Source organism: Arvicanthis niloticus, chromosome 5, assembly GCF_011762505.2.
Source record: "Arvicanthis niloticus isolate mArvNil1 chromosome 5, mArvNil1.pat.X, whole genome shotgun sequence".
NCBI lineage: Eukaryota > Metazoa > Chordata > Mammalia > Rodentia > Muridae > Arvicanthis > Arvicanthis niloticus.
The window spans coordinates 6,444,078-6,466,014 of record NC_047662.1 but is presented as its reverse complement, the minus strand read 5'-3'; the positions used below and the strand labels follow the sequence as shown (position 1 = coordinate 6,466,014).

General features: G+C 48.9%; 1 long non-coding RNA gene across 1 annotated transcript in view; it reads right to left on the bottom strand.

Annotated features, from left to right (window-relative positions):
- Window positions 1-1,039: 1,039 nt before the first annotated feature.
- LOC143442277 (uncharacterized) overlaps window positions 1,040-21,937 on the bottom strand; it is a 36,989-nt gene continuing 16,091 nt past the window's right edge. The window contains exons 2-3 of the long non-coding RNA XR_013110312.1: window positions 11,079-11,457; window positions 1,040-1,782 (exon numbers count right to left, since the gene is read on the bottom strand). This is a non-coding gene — a long non-coding RNA (uncharacterized LOC143442277). The remainder of the gene's footprint in view (window positions 1,783-11,078; window positions 11,458-21,937) is intronic.

Here is a 21,937-nt window from a genome sequence, read left to right as displayed (position 1 = left end):
GCGTGTGCCAGCACTATAAATACCCCCCGGCCTTGGCACAGGGACCTGGGGAACTTGGGAAGTTAGAGTCCTGGGCTGTTCGGGCAGTGGGAGGGAGAAGCATTGCCCAACTTCCCTCCTCTCTGCCTCCAGGCACAGGCTGGCTCTGCTTCCCACGGGCTAGGAAACCCCCGCAGTATTCCTAGGAATCTGGCAGAGACAGAGGATCAGCAGCCCTGGTGGTGGTTAACACACTGTCTAGGGAGGACCAGTCAGCTCCCATTGCCGGAGACAGTGAGGCTCGGTGGGTGCCAAGGCTCTGGTTCCAGCTGGATTCTTACAGGATGGAGGGATGTCCAGGAAGGAGTGGCTTTTGTTCACACTTAAGGAGGAATCCTAGCCAAATGTAGTTGATACTGTGATCCCAACACTTGGGAGACTGAGGCAGGAGGATTGCCTGGAGATGGGTGTTGGGCTATGTAGTGAGTTCTGACCTGCCAAGGTTCTAGAGGGAGACCCTGTCTCAAAATTCAAAGCCAAAAACAAACACGAAGGCACAAGACACGTCAGAACAAGGCCAGGAGGACTGACTGTGTTAGGGTGGTACTAACTTGTCATCCCAGCACCGGAGACGGTGAGGCGGGAGGGCCTTGACCTTGAGTTTAAAATCAAACTCAGACATTTAGTTCAAGGGCTAGCCTGGGTTATATAAGACCCCATCTCAAAAAAAAAAAAAAAAATCAAACCTGAACAAAACCAATCCTATCATTTGTTCTATGTCCCTTTAGTGTATTCTTTAGCTCTGAATGCCACACAGGGCTTTGCTGTGAACCCGCACAGTTCTCCCAAGTGAGTGATTGGGAAAGAGGGACCTGGGAAGGAACCAGGTTCCATCTAAAGCACAAATGCAGAATGAGACAGTTGTCTGCACATCATGGTGCTATTTGGAAACTGGCTAGCCAGTGCTCAGAGAATGGTCCGATTCCTTCTCTTTATCATGTCTTTAAAAAGGATATTCCTTTTCTTTTTAAAGTATTTATTTATTCAAGTGCTTTGCTTGCACATATGTCTGCACAATGTGTGCAGGGCCACAGAAGCCAGAGGAGGGTATGGGATCTCCTGAGGCTGGAGCGTCAGGTAGTCATGAGTGGCCTTGTGAGTGCTGGAAACCAAACCCTGGCCCTCTGCAAGAGCAGCTCATAGGCAGGTAGGCACGTAGGCACGTGGGCACTCGGGCACCTGGGCACACGGGTACATGGGTACTCATGCACACAATCCTCACGGCTGAGCATCCAGCTGCAGGAGCTAACTCTTTCCCAGAGTTTCTGCTCACCTCCTCCCACCACCCAGACTCCTACACTTCTTTTCTTAGCCCTTTATCCTGGTGGCTCCTTGGGTTGGGGATTCCTCAGGGCCCACAGAAGACACGCCCACATCCTTTGACCCCCCCCCCCGGGGCCCAGTCCAGCTGTCCATCTTCCCTCCTTCTGACTTCAGTAGCCCTTAGGATTTCCTGAGCATGTGACTAATATCAGTTGTCTGGCCCCTGTGCTCTTGGTGTGCCTGGACTATCCTTCCGTGGTCTCTTCCTGCCATCTCCAGCAGGATCAGGGTAGGAGGGGATATGCTGCAGCACCCCAGGATAGAGTACCCAGCACCTCTCTCTTAGCCTTGCCACTGTCCACCCTGTGGGCGGCCACCAGGGCTCAGATGTGTCTTTGGCAGCTCTCCTCAGCCACTCTGGAGCTTTAGGGCACTGGAACATGGCGTCACTGGCACCTGCTGGCTTGTCAGCCTCAGGACCTAGGCAGGGATTAAAGGGGAGCTGTTATTTATAACATCATGGCTTGTTTCTATCTGCTGAAGGCAGGAGGCCAGTGGTCAGTTTTAACGGCACAGTGTGTCCCCTTTGGCTTGCTGGCACTCTAGGCAGTTCCCACACCTTACCGTGACGAGACTTACACCTGGGGAGACAAGGGTGACAGGTGGCCGTTTCTGTGTACAAACCAGACTATCAGTGGCTTTAGGTTCACCTCATGGTCAGACATGGTTGCTGTTGTCCCAAATATCGTGCCCACGGTCAAGACAGAAACAGGAAAATCTCCTTCAGCCCACTCATTCATTCATTCATTCATTCACTCATCTTAAGGGAGCATGCCTGTGGAAGTCAGAAGTCAACGTCTGTGTCTTCCTCAGTTGCCCTCCATCTTATATTTTGTGTGTGGCTGTGCGTGCACATCTGTATGGGTGCATGCTTACATGTGTGCACGTGAGTGTGGAAGCCAGAGTCAGCATCGGGCTTTCCCTCCATCACTTGCCACTGCAGAATCTCCTTCTGAACCTGGAGCTCACGGCTCACTTTGACTGCTGGCTGGAAGCTCTATGCATCCTCCTGGCACTATGATTATAGGGACATTGTGTTCTGCTTCTCCACATGGGTTCTTGGAGACAGAACTCAGGTCTCAAGCTTGTGTGGAAGATGCTTTAGCCCTCAAGCCATCTCCCCAGCCTAGACTATCTTTTATGGAAGAAAAACCAAACCCCTTCTATAACTTTTGGTAGGACCTTATCAGGTGGGCTTGGCTTTCCCAGCCTCTCAGTGGAGCAAGGGAGGAGGAGGCAGAGAAAGGATATGTTTGTTAGTTGAGTAACAGGTCCGCCTCACTGGGCACCCCACAGGAGCTGGGCTGGAGATACTTTAGGGGTATCCTTTCATGTCATCATTAGTACCTACCTACCTTGTCCTTATCAATGGTAGTAAGCAGTTCTCATGAACTGTGCCCTTTGGGACGCCCTGAACACAGGAAGGTAAGGCTCTGTTCTGAAAAGGGCAACCCTTTCTTGTCCAGCCTCTGTGCAGACATGTCTGAAAGCTTCACTGTTGCGTTGGGTGTTGCTGTGGTAGGATTTCAGCCTTGGCTCTGTAAATCCAGATAGCACTGAGCAAGCACAGGGGTAGGGTGGGGCTTGTAAGATGAGGCATGTCATCAGGACAGTCTGAAATACGCTGCAGAACACTGGAGGCTTCTTTGATTCCAATTCCCACTTCAGGAAAGTTGAACTCTATAGTTCTGGTCGTTCTATGCAGAACTTTCTAGACAGATTTTTTTTTTTTTTTTGTAGTTACCATTTTTTTTTTTTTTTTTTTTTTTTTGAGTTCCAGAAAGAATCTTACTCTGTCCACCCAGGCGGACCTCAAACTTGCAGTTTGAGGCACCCTCCTGCCTCAGCCTGAGTACTGGAATTACATGTGTGAGCCTCTGCATTCAATGCATAGCTCTTCTGGCTTTGCACTGAGGTTGTAACTTATTGATTAATAAATTAACTGGAGATATTGTCTTGCTATGTGGCCCATTGTGGTTTGTATATGCTTGGCCCAGGGTGTGGCACTACTAGAAGGTGTGACCCTGTTGGAGTAGGTGTGTCACTGTGGGTGTTGGCTTTAAGACCCTCATCCTAGCTGCCTGGAAGCCAGTCTTCTGCTAGCAGCCTTCAGATGAAGATGTAGAACTCTCAGCTTCTCCTGCACCATGCCTGCCTGGATGCTGCCATGTTCCTGCCTTGATGACAATGGACTGAACCTCTGAACCTGTAAGCCAGTCCCAGTTAAATGTTGTCCTTATAGGAATTGCCTTGGTCATGGTGTCTGTTCACAGCAGTAAAACCCTTACTAAGACACCCACGGATCTGGAATTTACTGTGTAGCCCAGGCAGATCTCAAATTTGTACTATGTCTTCTTGCTCCAGCCCTTCCCCAGGAGCAAAGGAGAGACGAGAGATGGCTCAGTGGGTAGCCACTTTCGCCTTCTGAGCCTGACCACCTGGGCTTGATCTGTATAAAGATGGAAGAGAACTAATGACCTCAAGTTGTCCTCTGACCTCTAACAATAACAAATAAATAAAGAATAAAAATGGCTTCTAAAGAGGAGACAGGAGGGAGGGAGGCCTCCTTCAGGGCAACCTTTGCAGCATGGGCTCACCCACAGCTCAGCTACCTGCTGAGATCCTCTGCTCTGCTGTTCTTGGGGTGAACACAGTGCTTGGGCTTGCCTACCCCATGAATGTCAGGCTCTCCCTGGTGCCCTGGTTTATTTATTGCAGCCAGAGAGGGTAATAACAGCCTTCAGTAGTGAGATAGCTCAGCTGAAAATGGTCAAGCCTGACAACCCTAGCTCAATCTCCAGGACTCACGTCTGGAAGGAGAAAACAACCCTGTAAGTCGTCTTCTGACCTCCACACACGCACTGTGGCTTGTGTGTGCCCACACACCTATGCAAACACTTACACATACAATAAATTAAGATTTTCATCTAGAAGTTATTCAATTTAAGCCAAATTTGCTTTTTTATTGCAGCCTTTATTATTAATTCAAAAGCCTTTATTTATTCATAAATTGTGAAACTCATTAAAAATCTAATTTCTTGGATTTTTTTTCTTATCTTAAGATCACCAAGCTACTGCTATTCTTAAGATGCTTTCCCTTGTTAATAAACTAAGAAAAAAATGAAAATCACTATGTCTAGACAATGGAATTATTATTAGTCATTGCTATAGCAAAATCAGAGGTTTAGCCATGGAAATATGAAGAGAAAGCCAGGTATGATGGGGCAGCTAGGTGTGAGGATACAGCCAGGTGTGAGGGTACAGCCAGGTGTGAGGGTGGAGCTGGGTGTGGAGCAGCCAGGTGTGAGGGTGCAGCCAGGTGTGAGGGTGCAGCTGGGGGTGGAGCCCAGGTATGAGGGTACAGCCAGGTATGAGTGTGCAGCCAGGTGTGAGGGTACAGCCAGGTATGAGGGTGCAGCCAGGTGTGAGGGTGCAGCTGGGTGTGGAGCAGCCAAGTATGAGGGTGCAGCTAGGTGTGAGGATACAGCCAGGTGTGAGGGTACAGCCAGGTGTGAGGGTGCAGCTGGGTGTGGAGCAGCCAGGTGTGAGGGTGCAGCCAGGTGTGAGGTTGCAGCTGGGTGTGGAGCAGCCAGGTATGAGGGTACAGCCAGGTATGAGGGTGAAGCCAGGTGTGAGGGTGCAGCTGGGTGTGGAGCAGCCAGGTGTGAGGGTGCAGCCAGGTGTGAGGGTGCAGCCAGGTGTGGAGCAGCCAGGTGTGAGGACACACACCTTTGATCCCAGCACTTAGGAGGCAGAAGCAGGCAGATCTTTATGATTTGAGGGTCAGTGTGGTCTATATGATCTAAGTCTAGGTTGACTAAGGCTACATAGTGAGTCTCTGTCTTCAAAAGAGGAGGAGAAGGTAAAGAAAAAAAAAGGCACACATCCCTGTGGGAGAAGTCTGTCTGTCTAATTCTGACCCTAACATTCTGGAAAAAGGCACAACTATGGAAACAGGAAACAGATCCGGAGTGCCCGGGGTTGGGATCCTGCCTTGGCTTACACAATTCATTGGTCACTGAAACTCTCTTGTAGGAGAGAATAAAGCAGAAGTATTACTTGTGGATTGTGAAATTCTGACAGTGAACCCTAGTGTAACATACACACTTGGGGCAATATCAGTGTGGCCACGTGCTTTTATGGGCAAGGGATGTCCCAGTGGGTTCCAGGATGCTGATGGCCACGTGCAGGGTGGGTAATCTCAACTCCCTGCTGTCTGCCACATTTGCCTGTGACCCTGAAACTGCTCTAGATGGCAAGGCTCGTTGGTGGGGTCCTTCCCTAGAGTACATAATGCCTTAGGCTCCACCCCCAGCACCACATGGACCCTGTGCGGTGGGGTGGTACATGTGTGTAACCCCAGCACTCAGGACACAGAGGAAGGAGATTCAGACGTTCATAGTCACCTTCAGCTACATATCAAGTTGGAGGTCAACCTGGGATCAATGAGATCCCCCACCCCTCAAAAAGTAAACTTGGCTAAGTGTGTCCCCACATAGATGTGTGAAAAGGGCTGGCTACATTTTCTTAGAAGTCTTTGCCATTTTGTTTCCAAGGTCTGCCAACAAACTTCCTCAGTGTTTGAAAGGGACTCGTGGCAGGAGAGGGTATTTTCTTATAAGGTATTTTCCTGACTCCTCCCCCATCTCTGGCTCCTAATCTGTGGGCAGCCAGTGAGCAGAGGGCTCCCCTTCCCTCCCACCGGCAGAGAACAGGAGCCCAGGTCAGCGGAGCACACCGATCCTTAGACACAGGGAGTGTTATTTAGTCTAGGAACTCACAAAGGAAATATCTGTTTGCACGTGAAAAATCTCTGGAATGTCTCTGCTCCCCTCAGTCCAAGGGCCCCGTCTCTGCAAGACCACCGTGAAGAGCCCTGTGCAAACCCCACAGCCATGGCCTTGCTGTGGTCTAAGACCTGCTGCCAGTCCAGGCACCTGGCCCTATTTTACTGTTCAGAGTCATCCTTGCTCTTTCCAGTCCCCAAGGGTGAGCCCGTGAACAGATGGGGGAGGGAGGGGGGAGGGAGGCTCTGAGGTTAGAAGAGAGAGCTGGAGGAAGGAGGGATCTAGGACGTTAGCCTGAGTCCTTCTTGCTCACTGTTTCCGCTCTGACTAGTTCAGGCAGAAGACTTTCCTTTTCGGTCACGTCTCTCTTCCTCTCTCTCCCTTTCTTCCTCCCCTTTTCTTCTGTAATGACCCAGGATGAGCCTCCTGCTTCCACTTTTTGAGTGCTTGAATTATAAGCCCGTGCCACCATGCACAACACCTGCCTGCCGATAATTGATCTCTGAATATTTCCTTCCTCCTCCTCCTCCTCTTCTTCATTCTCCTCCTCTTCTTTTAGTACACTTACTTAGTGGTGGTGGTGGTGGTGGTGGTGGTGGTGGTGGTGGTGGTGGTGTGTGTGTAGAGGTCAGAGGACGACTTGTGGGAATCAGTTCCCTCCTTCCTGGGGGTCCTGGGAATGGAACCTGGGTCTCCAGGTTTGATGGTAAATGCCTTTATTGGCAGAGGCCTTTGGGGGTTTCCTTCCTTTCTTGAGACCTGCTTCTCCAAAGGTCACTGAGGTTTCTAGGTGTGGGCTTATCAATATAGGCAAGCTGGAGCCAAAGCACTGGGTGAGGGGGTCAAGTATATAGCTTTCTCTCTAGCGTGACAATAAGGACTTTCTTCATCCAGTCTCCTGGCCCCTCTTTCCCAAGCCCCAGCACCCTTTGGAGAGTCATCTAGTCTCTACCTGAGACCAGTTTCAGCAGTAGAGGCACGTGACTGTGACCTTGAAACACACACACACACACACACACACACACACACACACATACATACATACATACACACACACATACACACACACACACACACACACACACCACACCTGTCTTTCCTTTCCAGTCAGCATGCCAAGGGAAGCCGCCTGAACATAAAAACATGGTCTGATGTTGGACAAGTCCAAGCTCCTGGGGCACACAGTGGAACACAGGCAGTGTTCATGTGCCAGGTGAGGACTTTAAGGAGACGTCAGCTTACAGTGCACTTACAACAGCAGCTGGCCCGGTGAGGACTGACCTTTTTCAGAAGGCTAACATTTAAGTTCCAGACAGTCCTAGGCAGGCTCAACGTCACATGACCTTACTGAGGCAAGCACAGCCTCGTGGCCCGTTTGTCCATGCATCTCAAATTTCAAGTTTAAGAGTTGATTTCCTAAGGTCTATGCTAAACTTCTCACATTCCAACACACACACACACACACACACACACACACACACACACACACACACACACTCATACATACACACACAGACACATACACACACAGAGACACACACAGAATCAGACACACACAGTCAGACACACACACACACAGAGTCAGACACACACACACAGGCACACATACACAAACCACTGTTTTCTCAAAATGCAGTCTTACTTGGGAATGTTATGACATCAAGCCCTTAAAAATGCAGACAGTTTGGTTTCAAAAGACTTGATGGGGCAAATCTCAAATCTCAGACCTCTTGATTTTTTTTTTTTTTTTTTTTTTTTTGCAACATCTTCGCCTCAAGTTCATTTCTGCATTCAGGCGGGGCAGCAGCTTAGTGGATGTGGCTAAGGTCACAAAACCAAAACCAAGATGTCTAGTGTTGGTCCTGTGGCCACTCAGATCTGGAAATATTTTTCCTTTCAAACAGAAATCAAGAGGTTACTTTGGGGGTCACTCAAAAACTCTTAAAAGACTTTTGTCAAAATGAAAATTAGTTCAGATTTGCTGGAAGAACTCTATGCATGTTCATGGGTGAAACTGTTGGAGGGCTTTCACTACTTGAATCTGTGCGGTTGCAGGAGAAGGCAAATGCCTAGGGTTGCTGTGGTTAGGGCTTTCAGGTGGCTAAAGAAGGAGACAGAAGAGACTCCCTGGGCAGGCTGCTGGCTGCTGGCTGCTGGCTGCAGGTGGCTGCCTCTTTCCCAGCGGCTTGTGTGGGGACCAACTTGCCAGTCCTCAACGAAAGCCCAGGCAATGGTGCCTAGCAGACCCCAGACATCTTAGCCAGCTCAGCAGCCTTGTTAAGGATCAGGGGAGAGGGCCCAGCATCACAGATGTGTTTCCTCTGGGACTGGTCAAAAGGCAGGTCAAGGGGCTGGAGAGATGGCTCAACAGTTAAGGGCACTGACTGCTCTTCCAGAGGTCCTGAGTTCAATTCCCAGCACCCACATGGTGGCTTACAACCATCTGTAATGGGATCTGATGTCCTCTTCTGATGTGTCTTGAAGACAGTTACAATGTACTCATATAAATAAAATAATCAAATAATTCTTACAAGAAAAGGCAGGTTGTGATGGTTTGTATATTCTCAGCCAAGGGAGTGGCACTATTAGAAGGTGTGGCCCTGTTGGAGTAGGTGTGTCACTGTGGGTGTGGGCTTTAAGACCCTCATCCTAGCTGCCTGGAAGTCAGTCTTCTGCTAGCAACCTTCAGATGAAGATGCAGAACTCTCAGCTCCTCCTGCACCATGCCTGCCTGGATGCTGCCATGTTCCTGCCTTGATGATAATGGACTGAACCTCTGAACTTGTAAACCAGCCCCAATTAAATGTTGTCCTTCTAAGACTTGCCTTGGCCATGGTGTCTCTTCACAGCAGTAAAACCCTCACTAAGACACCAGGTCAAAAGGCCATAGTTGGGTAGGACACCATGTTTCCCCTAGTGGCCCCACTTTTCTGTTGGGAAACACTTCTACATACAAACTCAGGAGAGCAGTGAGGTGGAGGGAGGGAGGGAGGCACACCGACAGTGTTTGCCTCATCTGCGAATCTCCAAGAAATCTGAAGCCACAAGGCCACCCCAAATGTAACGACCGTATCAACATAGTTCTGTAAAGTAGAAGGAATTCCTCAAATGTCAAAAAAAGCTCCCAGAGCTTTTTTTCCTCAAATGAATTCTCAAAGGAATTCCTCAAATGTCACAGAAGCTCCCAGAGTCTAGGCCAGTACCTAGCATATGGAGCGGAAGGGCCAGGCAACGCTGAGTGTTAGGCTGTGCAGGCAGATGGGAGGGTGGAAACTCTCTGCCCATGCAGAGCTGGCATGCAGTGACAGCCGAGGAGCAGGCAAGGAACGAAGAAAGTGACATGTGCTATTCAAAATACAAAATACATAGTCAAAAAAGCTAAGAGGACGCCCCCCCCACCCCCCCGGGCATAAGGAGAGGGTGGCTGGGAGGGCCTCTGCAGTAAGGGAAGGTTCAAGTGCAGGCTGAGGAGAAGAGAGATGAGTGGATAGCACTGTATGCAAGGAAGGGGAGCACATCGCCAAGGCCCAGGAGGAGGGGCGTGTGTGAGTTTGGTGTGTTCAAGCTTCAGCAGGGCCTTGTGCATTGTGATAAACAAGAAGGCAGAGGGTAACAGTCATGAGATTGAAGGGGGCCAAGGCACAAGCTTTGTCCAGGGGTTGCTAGAGTTTGAAACATATCCCCCGAAATTACGCATTGGAGATTTGATCGTCGATGCAGCAGTGTCTTAGGGTGGGATACTCCCTAGTTTTATTTTTGAGACGGGTTCTTCCTATGTAGCCCAGGATGACTTCAACACACAATCCTCCCGCCTCAACCTTCTGAGTTCTGGGTTTACAGGAGTGTTGTCACTGGGAGAACGGGATCTTTTCGAAAGGAATGGGAAGGAATCTGGGGCCAGGCATGGTGGCCCACACCGTTAGTCTTCCTGGCACTCAGGAAGCAGATGTCTGCCAGCCAGGACTACAAAGTGAGAATCTGCTAAAAAAAATAATAATAATAAAAAAAAGACTGGCCCCTATTTCTGTCAGTCTTATGCATCCCAGGCTGCCTCGAACTTACTGTGTAGCTAATTGAATTTCTGATCTTCTTGCCTCTACACTTCGAAACTGAGGTTCCATCATGGGCTTCGAGCACACTAGGTAAGTGACACAACAACGGAGCCTCGTCCCCAGCCCGACATGTGCCCTTACAAGGCATGCTTTGAACTTTGGAGGTTTTGTATTTATTCTTGTCTCTGTGAGGGACAGGCAGAGAGGGCACTCTGGGCTGTGAGATGTCTTCACCTTTGAAGGTGGCTTCCAAGACACTGAGTCACTCTCATTCCACCCATGTAGAGCTATGGGGTGGTGGTGGTGGTGGGGAAGAACTAAAATAAACCTACCCTGTTTCCTGGCAATTCTGCAGCTCCTGAGGGGGAGGCCAGGAGTACAGTGTGGCAACACCAAAGGGGCAGGTTGCAGAAGGAAGCATGGCGTGTGGGAAACTTGGCAGTGTTTTCATGTGGAGGCTGCATCAGGCTGGGTTCTGCTTCTCCAGGGATCAGAGAGAGGAGCCAGACCCCAGAGAACTCACCCAGGGAGGTGATTAAGCCAGCTGAGCCGCAAGCTGGGTGCCCTAAGGCTAACACCAGAGGGTGGAATTTCGACCTGGACATGGTCTGCTGACCAGCGTCCCTGCTCCTGAGCCCCAGCTGTGCTGGGAACTGACCTCATTCATGAAGTAAACACTGAATCAGATACCAGCGGGCCTAACCCTGGTGGAGTGGAAACAGCTCAGATCTTTGCATAAGTACGGAGCGGCCAATTGCTCTTGGCAAGAGCCCCTCGAAAGATGTCAACCAGAATGAGCTCACGAGCATCTCTTGCCAGCTTCATCGGAAGCCAATTGCCTTGCTTGAGATGATTTGTATTAAAACGTTTTACTTACATTCTAGTTCAGAGATTCCAAATATCGTCCTGGGAGGCAGCACAGTCCAGCAACTGGAAGAGGGTACTGGGAAACCACCGACTGGCACTGAATCCTGGCCTCATCTGTAGCTGGTCTCAGGAGTCAGATGTTCCTGGGGGTAGAAACTGTATGGTGTGGTCCTGTCTCATGATGATGCAGTTCAGGCTGGGATCTGGGTCCTGGTGTTGGCGTGTCCTGTTTGCAGTCACAGACACCTGCTGTAAGTGTACAGGCTCCCCTTGGTGTTAGTCAGAGGCTGTGGGTTATTTGTACTCTCCTTTCCCCTTGCTCATCCTGTGTGGTTTGTACAGGAGATGACAGCCTGCACTCCAGTGTATGAGATCACTTCGCAGTGCACCTTCATATTTTGGGAGAGAAATAATTCTTGTTTTAAGGAGTTTTTCTTTTCTTTTCTTTTCTTTTTTTTTTTTTTTTTAAATTGTGTGTGTCTGCAAGAAACCCTAGAGGCCAGAAGAAGCCACCAACTCCCTTTGGAGCTAGAGTTATGGGTGGCTGGGAGCCACCCAACATGGCTGCTGGGAACAAAACTTGGGGTTCTTTGCAAGAGCAGTCATGCCCTTAACCACTGAGCTCTAAGAAATAATATCTAGTTATTCCCACCCCCCCAGCCTCATTTACAGATAGAACAGTGGGACACAACTTCATTTCCTACAACTTGGAACCAGGGTGCTTGAGTTCAAGTCCCAGCTACATAGCTTATAAGCAGGACAGGCCACTCTCCCCTGCTCTGTGCCTTGGGACGAAAGGGCAGATCCATATGCATCACACAGAGCTTTTCCAGGGCATGGCAGAAAATCGACAAGCCTTGGCCATAGTCTGCTTGTCCTACTATGACAAAATAGCGATGACTGAGTCATTTATAAATACTAGGACTCTATTTCTCCTTGTTCTGGAAGCAGGGAATTAGAGGTCAAGGTGTAGCATCTGGTGAGCGTCTTCCTTCTGCTTCCTAATGAAACAGAAGGCAGAAAGGAAAGGATGCCTGACTCACACCTTCTGGGACATCTCTAAAAACATCTAATTCCCAATGGTGGTACTCCGGTCGCCTCCCAAAGGCCTCCCCCACACGGTTGGGATTAAACTCCATGTGAATTTTACAGGGGACACCATCCCTCAGGGCAGGGCAACCTCATTACCACCAGTGAGCTAGAACACACACAGCAATAATTTTGGATGTCCCGTACAGTTAAGTACACAAGGTGACTGTCAGTACCAGGTGTGTCCAGTCTTGGGACTTTTACAACATGACATTGCCACCTGTAACTGAGTCACAAAAACAAATAAGCAAGCCAAAAAAAAAAATTCACAAAATAGCACAATGTTTTGAGCAAGTTTACAATTTTGCACTTAAAACTATCCTGGGCGATTTGTGGCCTCAGGTTTGCTGCTTCGCTCTAAATCAATAACTGTTTTCCAGCTGTGATGATAAAAATCTAAAAGATGGGGCTAGAGAGATGGCTGGCCTAGACACTGAAGTGACTCAGGGTGTAATGCACTTGTGGTGATACACTAAGGTAGACTGACACCTTCTCTTGAGGGACTGTGGAAGCTGTTTTCTCCTGGCTTCTCACAGTTTCAATTGCTGCTGTTTGTTGATCTTGAAAATATCTTTTCTCCTTCTCATTTGACAGAGCTTTGCTTTGTAGCCCAGGCTTGAATTTACAGCAACCCTGTTTCAGCCTTCCAAGTGCCAGCGTGAGAAGCATGAACTCTCCCATTTCCTTCTGAACCTTTCCCCTATCACACTGACCCGGCCGAGTCTGGCAGATAGGAGGTCTTCCCAGACGCTAGGTGAGCACTCTGTCAACTGAACCACATCCTCACAAACTAAGACTTTAAAATTGCGAGTCAGACTGGTGGCAGACCTTTGAGTTTAGGATTGATTCTAGGCAGGGTTCTGAAGTGGGTGGTTAAACGGATGCTTGGCTGGTGTATAGAGAGGTGACCCTGGGTCCCTAAGGGATGCCTTTGACAGTTTTAAGAAACAAAGTGAGTGCAGTGAGCATCCAAGCTGCTCACAGTGGGTTTTCTACTTTTCGTGAAATTCCGATGGACCAAAAACAGTGACAAAAGCCTAAGATCGAGGCATATGTCTAAGGAAGGTAACACCATTTCACGAGGCTAAAAAGGGCCAGAACTAGAATTTGTGCCCAGGCCTCATGTCCTAGGCAAAGGCTCCTTTATACCACCAGAACTCTAGGGCATGGTGATATGGGATCTTATCAACAGATAGGACAGTGTCTTTCCAAAGAATTCTCTTGTGGCACGCCAAGAAATTCTGTCCTTGGCTTTAATCTCTTTAGCTTTCTATCAACAACGTGGATGAGGCCAAAGATAGCTTCTTATCGCCTGTGCAAATAGCCCCAGACGGGGAAGGGTGGCCAATCTGTTGGAATTGCAACATCGAGATCCAAGATTATCTCAACAGGAAGGAATGCTCGGTTAATCCCAACGAGATAAAATTGAACGGGAATACAAGTAAGGTCCCGAATTTAGCTCCAAAACTTGACTGGAGAAGTGTAGGAAGAGTCTGGAAAGGAGTTCAATTTCACTCGTAATCAAAGAAATGCAAATTAAAGCAACGATGAGATAATCGGTTGCCCTTATCAGATTGGCAGTGATTAAAAGGAGGGAGATTCCTGGAGTTGTTGGGGCGGGGAAGACAACGGGTGATCTTGTAAATTGCTCTCGGGTTTGAGCCCCAGAACTCCCTCTCTGGAAGATGATTAGGAAACTTTTTTCCCAGAAGTTTCATTTATAGAAATACATCTATAGACAAGTTGGGAAAGATTCATGTACAAAGATATTCCTAAAAAGCACCATTAAGAACAGAAAACTATTTTGGAAGAGAAAGAGGCATTCAGTTTGGGAACAGACGACCAAGAGGCCAGAGAAGGGTACCACACAGCTACCGCCAGATGCTCCATGCTTTAAAGAGACAGACTCAGCAGTCCTTTAGAGCACCCGTGTTGTAAGCCAAGCAGGCCCCCTGGGGTTTAGGAGACATCTCTTTGGATGAACAACACAAAGTGCATTCTACCACTTAATTCTGAGTAGAATCAGGATGGTTGCCTTGAACACTCTTTTGTCAAGAGGACAGAGGGAACTGTAAGAAACATTAAACATGAGGTTTTTTTCCTCCTGTGTCAAACACTATAAAACTTGTGTTTATGACAAGAATTAAAATTTTTGTATCTCTCCCACCTATATGCAAATGTTTCTATCCCCCACCCCCAGGAAAACCTTTGTGTATCCCAAAGTCCTGCTACATCCAAACCTAAGGGGGAACTAAGTGGCCAACCCCTTCCTGCTTTCCTTGTGTGCCAATTTTAAAAGCTGGCCAGTTGTGTAACCTGTGAGGTGCGTCCCAGTCAATGGGGAGCAGGCCATCACTACCTGCCAGTGCCTTGCTCTCTGGTGCTTGCAAGTAACTTTCTACAAGAGACAGTTACAGTTTTGGTTTGTTTTTTCCTGTGTGTCTGAGGATGGTCTTGAAGTTGTGATGTTTCTGCTTCAGCCTCCCAAGTCCTGAATTAGAGATATGCATCTGCCTTTCAGGTTTATGATGTGCTAAGGATCAAACTTAGGACTCTGTGTGGCATGTAAACACTCTACCAGCTGAGCTACATCTCCAGGAATTTCTTAGCCATGGGGCTGAAACACTGGTATGTTCTTTCTAACATGAATAGGCACCGAGAGATTTCTGTGTGAAGCCACTGGCGGTAGGCCTGTCAATCAAGGTATGGGGTTTGGGGAAGAGGCTAGCAGGGAGCTTACTTGGAGGCCACACCTGAATTCTATTGATGAAATGAGAAGACTTCTACTGCCCCAAAGAACTATCACTCAGAGCCTACAGGAAGTGACGCCCATTGCTTATTCCTGGTCTTAATCTTCAGTTCTTCTGTGTCTCAGTACCATGATAGTCAACTTAGTTATCCGTGTCTGTGGTTTTGTGATGGGACCTGGGCATCAGGAGTTAGGTCATCGATTGTGTCTCTTGGTTTGGAGATCTGGTCTCTCCTTTGTTGGGTGTATGTATGTTTATATCTATTACTCCAGCTTGTCAGGTTGTAGACCAGCTGGGTGGGGCCTAGGGTTGAGTCTTGGGGCAATTCAGAGTTGATGTTCAAATGTGATATCAGAAGCAGTTACGGCTTAGCTGGCTAGGTGTAGATTCTGACTCCAGGAGATATCTACTGAGCAAGAAGATTCTCATAGACAGCCATCAGGAGTCTGAAGGAGGCGCTAAGGACTTCTCAAGGAGCAGAAGTGGGCAGAGTTGGCAGTGTGAGTCTAGGGTACCTACCTGGGGAGGAAGAGACCAGAGGGCAGGTGGTGGGGATGGCTGGATGGTAATACAAATCTGGGTCACCACCTGGAGTAGAGGAGCCTGCGGAGTTTCCAGGGCATGTGCAGAGGACACGTAGGCTTTGGTGTTGGGTAGAGTTGCTGATGAGAATCTCGGGTCCTTACTTGGAAGGGCAGGCTATAGGGCAGGCCATAGGGATGGGTGGAGCTGCCACATTAGAAAGCCTAAGGGATCTGTGTAACTGAATCTAAAGCAAAGAAATAAAATGAGAGGGCTAGCTAGACACAGGGCTCAGCGGTAGAGCCTGCTTAGGATGTACAAGGCCCTGGGTTCCATCCCCCGCAGCACACACAGGACACATCCAGGCATCCCACTGTATTTGGGCTTTCAGAAGACAGATGTGGACTGTTCCATTGGTTCATCTGAACATTACCACTCCAGTCAGAAATCACATCTGTCTAAATGACTGTAAAAGGTTTAGGGAGGGAGGGAGGTGTCAGGAGGGACACTGTGGCAGATTACTGAGAAGTGACTTTATCAGAAAAGTTATTAGCACCACGGATAAAGACAGGCTGGCAGAGAAGGGAGCCTTTGGTCCACAGGAAGAGCCTGCAGCCGCGTGCTCTGATTTCTAGGCAGGGTGCAGGGTAAGGAGTGGGGTGTTCTGCCCACAGCCCCTAGATGTCAATCACTTCTCAGGTGAGAGATCCTGGCCCCCTTAGCTAGGACTCAGTGTCTCAGCAGGTGCCTGTTGGTGTTCGTGTCTGTGAGAGGAGGCTGACACAGATATGGTGGCCTGGGCAGAAGCTGGATTCGAGGGCTGCCATTTTCCACAAGGCAGGGCCAGCCCCACAGAGGGAGCAGTCTGAGCTTTCAGAGGTCTATCCTTGGCATTCTCATAATTTGTTGGGTGCTTTGACTTTTTTACATTTCCCCCTGGCCTCTTCTGCATGCAGTCCTCCCATCAACCATGTTCGGCATCCTTAAGAAAATGATCTGTTCAGAGTTTGTTAAGGACCCCTTACTGTGAGGAAGATGGCATGCTCTGTGTCCCATGGTCCTTATGGTCCTTATGGTTGTGTGTGAGTGTGTGTGTGTGTGTGTGTGTGTGTGTGTGTCAGGGAACATTAACCCATCTGTGACCAGAGCAGACATGTCATAAGATACCACTTATGTTATTCTCAACTACAGCCCTAAGTGACCACCCAATGGCTGATCCCCACTGGACCCCCATCATGTCTGCTGTCCAGCATCTCACCTGGGCTCAAGCCACAAAGGTCTCCCATGTCCTCTCACTTGTCAGAGCTCTTAGCCACAGGACTTCACGATCTCTCTCTCTCTCTCTCTCTCTCTCTCTCTCTCTCTCTCTCTCTTTTGCCTGGAAGGTTCATCTTGTCTCATTTCTCCTTCCTAAGCTTCCCTTGGATCTAAACTAATGTATGAGCAAGTTGTGTTTCCTCTAGCCCCTCAGAGTATGCCAGAAAGGAACATATTCGGAGGGAGCCCCACCTGTAGTCCCAGCGACTCTTAGGGGCTAAGCGTGAAGATCTCTCAGGTCTAGCAGTTGGAGGTGAGCCCGGATAACACAGCAAGACCTTGTCTCTAAGTAAGCAAGGAAAGAAGGAAAGATGGACAGACAGACTGTCAGTCATTAGAGTCCAAGCTGACTGGTATCCTTGTGAAAGATTAGGATATAAAGAGACACCAGTGGCATGCACACACAGGATCATGTGAGCTCAAAGGAAAGAAGCTGTCTTCTAGTGAAGGAGAGAAGCCAAGCGGGCAGCCAGACCTGCTAGGGGCTTGCTTGTCCTTGGACTTCAGATTCCAGAATGGGCAAAAATGCATTTTATTAAAACATCCTGAGCCAGCTGGCTCTATGAGAATGCCCCCGGGAGGTCTTCCCTCTCTGTCTTGTCTGCCTGTCTTTCCTTTACTGTACATGTCATGCTTTATGAGTAACCGTCTGTGTGCACGCCTATGCTACACCGTCTGTCACTACTTCTTCCATGCACAGACCCTGGGGATTGAGGAAGGATCTGCATTCGGGGTTACCACTGAGCAGTTGGCAGAGCTCGCTGCCCACTCAGGAAGGTCTCCATAGTGTAGAAGGAAAAGCTGAAATAGTCACTGATCATATCCAAGAAGGTTAAATAAATGTTTCAAAGGTCGCTGGCTTAGTCACTGTTCTATTGCTGTGAGGAGACACCATGACCAAGGCAACTCTTATAAAAGAAAGCGTTACATTGGGGTCTGGCTTACAGTTTTAGAGGGCACATCCATGATCATCGTGGTGGGAAGCAGGCAAGCATAGCACTGGAGCAGGAGCTGAGAGCTTTACATCCTGATTCGCAGGCAGGAGGCAGAAAGAAGCACTGGGTCTAGACATCTCAGTCACACAGCTCCTCCAACAAGGCCACACCTCTCAATCCTTTCCAAATAGTTCCATCCGCGGGTGAGTATAGGTGAGCCCATGGAGGCTGATCTCATTCAAACCACCACAGCCTCTATGAAGCAGCTAAGCGGCAAAAGAGAATGGGAACCCCCAAAGCCCCAACACAGAGATCTGGATGAGCAAGGGGAATCCGGAGCCGAGGCCCAGCAATGTGCTTAAAGACTGGCTGAACAGGACATTGCTGGCCATGACGAAATTTTGACTTTTATTCCAAGCAAGATGGTCACCTCTGGAAGGATGTACAGAGGGATGCCACATGAATATGCCTTTGATCAGAGGTTCTGAGGTTACATGGACATTCATGGGAGAAGGGACTAGAAGTAAATGTTGATGCAAAGGAGATGGCAGGGGCAGTGGTTATCATCTGGGTGATGAGGGACGATTACTCTAAGCCTGTGTCATCGAAGGCTGGAGTCTGAACCTTGACATCTTTGTCTGTCCTGGGGACCAGTCCCATAGACTCATGAATGCCAGGGAAGTGCTCTCCACTGAATTACACTCCGGCCTCTACTTCTGTATCTATTTTGAAGAAAAGAGTTAGTAGAATCTGCCAACAAATATGGGGGGGTGAAGGTACAGTCGGGGTTGGCAGCCTGGAAAGCTGAAAGAATGGACAGGCCATCCTCTGAGATGAAGCAGCATCCTAGGCTGGAGGTAAGACATTGTACAAAATGTACAGAGATAAGACATTGTACAAAAATGGTCTTTATACCTGACTAAGTGGATGATGCCATCATGCGAATGAACGGAGAAGCAAGTGGTGCCTGCCTGTCTGATATGTGCTGCGCCAGCTCCAGTAAGAGGTCAGAAGTCAGGGATGGAGTCACCAAGTGAGGGAGAAGGAGGGACTAGGAATGGAGGAACAAGGTCAAATGTGCATGATGCCAGAATCCAGGCGCAGACCGTTCCATAGAGGCCATCCCTGTAGAGAAGAGAACTGAGAGGAGACAGGGAGGGTTCACAGAGGGGAGGAGAACGCTGGGAGATGAATGTAGGGATTTCCAAGGAGTCACAATAACCAGCAAAGTGAAGATGGGAGAGAGTCATGAAAGAACATTTTTGAGAAGGCAGGAACAGCAGATTTCTGTGCCAAGGGTGGAAAAGCCTGACACACACACACACACACACACACACACACACACACACACACACACACACACGGAGGCTCCGAGTTCTGTATGGTCCTGGTAAGGATGCTCTCCTTCCTGAGTGAGCTTATCGAGTATACAGTAAGCCAAAGTGAGATAAATAGCAAGAGATAGAGTAAACCAACATCGTATTGGATGCTCACACACTGAGCAGAGACCAGCTGGGAGGTTGAGGCTGGAGTCCCTGATGGAGCTTTCCCTCCATGGCTGCACTTCTTCCCGTGGCTGCACTTCCGGCCTCTCTCTCCCACTGCGGGTGCTTTCATACATGTCATAGACTTAGGGGGTCAGCCTGTCCGTGGACACTTGACATAGACATGTTTGGGTCTGAAGTGTGTATGTGGTGAGATAACTTCCAGAGCCACCTGCTCAGTGAGTTCAAACAGAATTTGACCATTTACCAATACGGTGTGACTTTACACTACCGATTCCTGGCACTTGTTTTCCTGGTTCTTCTTTTCATTCTTGTTTCTTGGGTGTGTATGGTGTGTGTGTGTGTGTGCGTGTGTCTGGTGTAGGTAGAGACTGCAAGAGGTCATGGGATACCCTGGAGTTATGAATAGTTGGAAGCCTCTGTGCAGTGCTTAGTAACTGTAGAGGCTTGGATAAGAACGGTTCCCGTATGCCGGGCAGTGGTGGTGCACGCCTTTAATCCCAGCACTTGGGAGGCAGAGGCAGGTAGATTTCTGAGTTGGAGGCCAGCCTGGTCTACAGACTGTAGTGAGTTCCAGGACAGCCAGGGCTATACAGAGAAACCCTGTCTCGAAAAACAAAACAAAAAAACAAGAACAGTTCTCATAGGCTCACAGGTTTGAATGCTTATTGTCTTAGTCAGTATTCTACTTCTTTGAAGAGACACCTTTGCAACTCTTAAAAAGGAAAATATTTAACTGGGGCTTGGCTGATAGGTTCAGAGGTTTCAGTTATTTTAGAAAACATGGTGGCTCACATGCAGACACGGTGCTGGAGAAGCAGCCAAGAGTTCTACATCCTGATCAGCAGACAACAGAAAGAAAAGGAGACAAGGAGGCCTGGTCTGAGTGTCTGAAACCTTAAAGCCCACCCCCCAGTGACACACTTCCTCCAATAAGGTCACACCTACTCCTACAGAGCCACATGTCTCAGTCCTATGGGGGACATTTTCATTCAAACCACCACCCGTAAGTCACCAAGGAGTGGAAGGAACTCTGATAGCCGAATCAGGAGGTGTGACCTTGTTGGAGGAAGTGTGTACTCAGGGGGCTCTTTGAGACCCTAGTCTCTCTCTCCCTGCTTCCTGCGTGTCAGGATGTGGAACTCTCACTGACTTCTCCAGCACCATGCCTCCCAGTGTGCTGCCAAGCTCTCTGCCATGATGACAATGAGACTAAACGTCTGAAACTCCCCAGTTGAATGGGTTCTTGGATAAGAGTTGCCTTGGTCGCCGGGCAGTGGTGGTGCATGCCTTTAATCCCAGCACTTGGGAGGCAGAGGCAGGCGGATTTCTGAGTTCGAGGCCAGCCTGGTCTACAGAGTTAGTTCCAGGACAGCCAGGGCTACACAGAGAAACCCTGTCTTGAAAACCCAAAAAAAAAAAAAAAAAAAAAAAAAAAAAAGAGTTGCCTTGGTCACCGTGTCTCCTCAGAGCAATGCAGTAGTAACTAAGCCAGTGCCCTAACCTGTAGCAAGTGCTCTTAACCATTGAGCCATCTCTCCAGCACCCACAATTACCTTGTTGTTATAAAGAGGGGGTTTTATTGTCTAGACCAGATTGGCCTTGAACTTGAAGAGATCAGCCTGCTGCCTCTGTTTCCTCAGGGATGGGATTTGAAGCATGCACTGCCACACCCCTCATACAGATTTTGGGATTCTTACCCTGGGTCTAAAGGTGGTAGAAACATCCTTACACTCTACAAGAAATAAATCACTTTGGAATCTCGGCAGAAAGTGCCCTAGAACTTTCTGAGAAGTGGTTCTCAACCTTCCTAATGCTGTGACCCTTTAATACAGTTTCTCATGTTGTGGTGACCCCCCCCCGCCCCCAACCATAAAATATTTTCATTACTACTTCACAACTGTAATTTTACTACTTTTAGGAATAGTAATGTAAATATCTGATATACAGGATATCTGGTATGCGACCCTGATGAAAGGGGTCGTGACCCACAGGTGGAGAACCACAAGACAGTCTTGTCCCTGTGAGCTTTTGAATACTCGCTGGATTCAGCCAATACCTCCATGGGGGCGGGGCTATCACGTTTCTCATCTCCGCGGCAACGACTCTGCCCCCTCCCGCTTCCCCATGACGTCACCAGTACGTCTGCGGTGAACAGCCCAGATGCGGGAGAGGTACCAGCAGGTGTGAAAAAGAGCCTGGCCTAGGACACTGCGCATGTGCCACCTCAGGTCGGTGCTTGCTTGGCTTCAGTTCGCAGTCTAGGGTTTGCTGGGAGTTGGCCCGTGTAATCTTAGCCGCCGAAATGAGCAGCTTCTCTCTGGCTTGCTTTGAGCCGCAGGCGAGCGGTACCCGATTAGTGCTCTGTTCATCTTGTCGTTTCCATCCATTGGCGTGCCTCCACCATGCCTAGCCCGTCTGACTGCTAGAGGAACTCACAAATCGCTGTTGCCAGCAAGCTATCCATCTTCCTAACGTGCTCCTAAACTCTCTGGGCCGAGGAGAGCCTCAGCCATGTTTTCTAGAGTCATGAGTAACATGGAACGGCCGCTGCGGACTTGAGAACTTTGTCTATGTAACGGGCCTGGCAGGAATGAAGATATTCTAAAGAGACATTGGGCGCCAGACAGGAAGAGGGGGGCACTGTCTCCTAGAGAGATTTACACAGCCCTAACACCTTGCAGATGGCCCTGCAGAACAGACTGGAGTGGATAACGAGTGGGACCACACCTTTTTGGGGGCTGCTTAGTT